Genomic DNA, 4,212 nt, shown 5'->3' on the forward strand with positions numbered 1-4,212 from the left:
ATCCAATTCCATATTTATTCCAACTTCGATATAATACGATATTCGATAATATGGGCCCTTTTTATAACTTCTCAAATCAAAACTGGTGATCACACAGTCCTATTACCGCATAGGAAGGCACGTTTCATCTGATCTATACTGGTTTCAAATTCAAGTATGAATGCAATGTCATATAAACATTCACGATATAAGCAAATGCGATACAAAAACGATATATTTTTAAATACTTGAAAAGTAACAAACAACTCACAGAAAACGCTTATCCAAAAATACGCCAGTGCTAAGAAACGTCAAACTTCTCGAGCTCCTGGTCCAGCTGCTTCTTGCCTCGCCGGATCTAAACGATTTAAAATGGAAAATTCAAATCAGAATCCTATTCTAAGATTGACTCTAGACTCGAGACACGACACGATGCACTCATTAACCATTGTGCTTCACACGTAATCTTTTTCAATAAGCGATTCATAGTTCTTCCAATCTTAATACTTCTAGATTCAATTCTCAATATAGAATATAGGTTTTCTTAGTAAAACCAATTGATATCCATAAACTAACTCATCCCAAACAACTAGTCATAATTTACTCGTTTTACGTCCGAATCTCGCATTTTCGGAGTCCGGGAGTCGATATCGGGATGGGAAATCGTCAAATTAGGTTTTTAGGGTCATTCCCCTTCAAAAGAGGGGTGGTGCACGTAGTGAACCCCCTAGTGAACGTCGTGCACCTTGGGTGCACGTCGTGCACCTAACTGGTGCACGTCGTGCCCCTGCACGACGTGCACTGATGTTGTGCACGTCGTGCCCCCTTCGTGGGCACGCCTCCAGCCTTCCAAAACGGCCATTCCGACCCTAAAACTCAATATTTAAACATCCCTAATCAATAGATTCATCAAATTATCAATCAAGCTAGTCGGAAACACAAGAAAAACGCTTAAAACGAATCAAATACGTAATCGCGATACGGTTTCGCCGTAACCTATCGTTTCAAACCGTTTTTCCATCAAATAAACTCAAACAAATGGAGAAACGACTTGCTTACAGTGATTGTCTTTCGAAATACGATCGATTCGAGTTATTAAACGTCGAAAACGGACGAGAAACGGAGATCGTACGAGAGAAACGGTGAGAATGTCGTGAGAAAGGAAAAAGGAAATGAAATGGTTTCTGGATGCTTCATTCCTTCTTCTGAAGGTTTACACATGTGATGGCTAACTTGCACTTTGGTCCTTGAAACTTTTCAAAAGTTTCAATTTAGCCCAAAACCTATCCGCGTCCAAATTTTAAAAGGTCTCTAATTGACTCGAAACTTTTACCACATATACTATAATGTATTTCGCGGACTTTGGCGAAATAATTTCCATCACAGGATTTATATTTTATTTTATATTAATTTCTGAAGTTAATTTCTCAATTCTCGCTAATTAACTTATTAAAATTTATTCTAAATTCCCGATATAATTAAATAAAATTCCCCTTAATTTAATTTATCGGAAATCTCGACACGTGGCACAACGTAATTACTTTAAAAATAATTGGGGTATTACAGTTTCTCTGCGTGCGATGGTGGAGCGGTGGATTGATACTACTCACACTTTTCATTCGCCGATTGGGGAGCTGACAATGACTCCTCTGGATTTCTCGCTGATTACTGGAAGTTTTTTTGGAGGCTCGCCTGTGCCTTTTGATGGTGGTTTGGGATTTTATCCTCAGAGGGATGCGTACATCTTTGAGATGTTGGATTTTGTTCCGGAGATGAAGGGTCGTAGTCTTCGAAACCCTGAGTTGTATGACCGTTACAAGGAGAGCTTTCCCCGGACTAGCGACGAGGTTGATCTGATTGTCCGAGCTTTCATCTGTTATCTGCTGGGGTCTACTCTGTTCAGCAGTTCAGGTGCGACTCTGCCACTTTGCGTGTTGCCGGCTTTAGAGGACTTGGACATGGTTAGCTCGTATGACTGGATTTGCTGCTTTGGGCTATGTGTACACCAGCATGGACCGAGTGGTCCGTGGGGGATCCCGACTTTCTGGGAAGTGGCCAGCCGTACACGTTAGTTATTATATTTCTTTTAACTGCATCGTGTTTTTGATTTCGTTATCTTAGCTGGTTTTTATTCTGTTTTCAAATCTGGGCCATCCAAATGCACCTTCTGACTGGCTTTGGTGTTCTTCCGGGGTTAGGATACCCTATGCTGAGATTCTGGGACTTTTCTCGTACTTTGACGCATAGTCAGGGAGCCGAGTGAAGAGGCTGGCTGAACGAGCTGGCGTGTACTGATGTGAGTACCGTTCTACTGATTGCAGGTGGATGCTTCTTGGAACACTCCTCCTGGAGTTTGCTGGCCTAGGTGGGTATAGGTTGCCGTATAGAGATCGGGCATGCGTTATCTAATGCATGGCCTGAGTTGTAGGTCCTGGTTTCTGGGGTGTAATAACCTAAATTTTTGAGGTATTATGTGTAGTGCCACTATGCATAATCTTAAAGATTAAGAACGAGAATATCGGATTAGGTTGGATAATAAGGACTTAGACCGAAGCGGGTCTATTGGAATTATCGTAGAATAATAATTTAAATGGAAAATTATTATGCGATAAATTGGATTTAATCGAGACAAAAAGGGAATAAAATAAAATACATTGAAAATTCAGAGCTAATAATATTTACGCCAAGGTCCGTGAAATATTATTAATAAACGATCGTCAAAATTTCATAAGTAAACGAAATCGTTTTAGAAGATAGTTTGACGAATAGTTAAGAATAAGGATTAAAGTGCAAATTAGCCACTTTAAGGACTAAAGTGGAATTTTAACCACAAACTTCTGGAGGAAGTTGTGTTTTACTCTATTTTCTCAAGATAAGAAAATAATATCAATAAAATTGTTATCGATAGTCATTAAAATGAAAATTGGACGAAAAAGTGAGAAAAAGTGCAAGTTAGCTCACAATGGAGATTTGAGACTAATGCTATGTATTTGGGAAACAAATAATACAGAATTTATCGAGATCGAATGATTAAGTGATTGATGGACTAAATCGGACAAAATAAAAGTTAGAAGTGAAGCAAAAGGAGATGGCAACTTCAAGGACTAAAAGAGACTCTTTTCCCACTTATTATCATCAATTAAGAATGAATATTCATTCATTCAAAACAGAAATTGCAGCCAAGATCCGTAATCCTTCTCCATTTCTCTTCAAATTTCACATGTCCACAACTTTTTCGTTTCTCAACGAAATTGAGCGATTCTTGCGGCCACGGAACGAGAAAACGATTATCTACAGATATGTGGCATCAATTTGAGGTAATAATAGATTTATTTGGTTGGATATTGAGATGTTAGTTTCGGGATTTTTAGATATAAAGATGATATTGATTAATTGTTGATTGTAGTGAATTTATAAGCTTGAATTGGATGCAAAATGATGATGGAGCTAAGGTTTTCAAGGTAAGATAATAAATTTTAGGTTTCATGGATAGTTTCCATGGATTAATGATAGTAAAGATTAGGGTTTATGATGTGTAATTGGGGTTTTTGTTTGATTGTGTGTTGTAAGGTGAAATTGAGCTTGATTAAAGGGATTTGATGGTGATTGTTCATATTAGAGCCATTTGGTATAGAGGCATCGTTCAAGGTGAGCAAGTTTCTAAGTTTGATGAGTATTTGATTGATAAATGTTAATGAATTTTATGGCTTATGGTTCGGCAATCATGTGTTGTTTATAATGATTAACGTTTGATGATGTTATGTTAGAAAATCGTAAGTTTTGGTTCATTAAATTTTAGAATAAATAGAGCTAAGTATTTGGCCATGATGAGGGTTAAAGAAATGTAATTCAAATGATGATAATTGGCATTGGATTATGTTGTTATGGCTGAATATAAATTCTTGCTATTATTTGGCTATAAACATAATTTTGGTTAAGTTAATAATAGCTAGAATTTATTAATTCTTGCTATTATTATATTTGCGTAGATCGGACGAGCGACTATTGACAAGGCTTGAGGAAAACGGATCAAGATATCGTCATGCTTATTTGAAGAATTTGGATAGCAAGTGGTGAGTACACTTTAATTTACTCGTTAATATTCATAAAGCCGTATATTTTAATACGACGAGCTATATGAATATATCATATCATATTATTGAAAAGTAATATATATTGTATGATTTGAAAATGCTTGTTTATCGAATTATGTTCTCTTGATAATAACGTATT

At 36.8% G+C, this 4,212-nt stretch overlaps 1 long non-coding RNA gene across 1 annotated transcript; it reads left to right on the forward strand.

The window, feature by feature from the left end:
- Positions 1 to 3,158: 3,158 nt before the first annotated feature.
- On the forward strand, positions 3,159 to 3,679 carry LOC126662327 (uncharacterized). The gene is made up of 3 exons (XR_007635741.2): positions 3,159 to 3,296; positions 3,386 to 3,440; positions 3,550 to 3,679. It is a non-coding gene; the product is annotated as an uncharacterized LOC126662327 (long non-coding RNA).
- The last annotated feature ends 533 nt before the right edge of the window (positions 3,680 to 4,212 follow it).

Source organism: Mercurialis annua, linkage group LG8 (genome assembly GCF_937616625.2).
Source record: "Mercurialis annua linkage group LG8, ddMerAnnu1.2, whole genome shotgun sequence".
In the NCBI taxonomy this organism is placed as follows: Eukaryota; Viridiplantae; Streptophyta; class Magnoliopsida; order Malpighiales; family Euphorbiaceae; genus Mercurialis; species Mercurialis annua.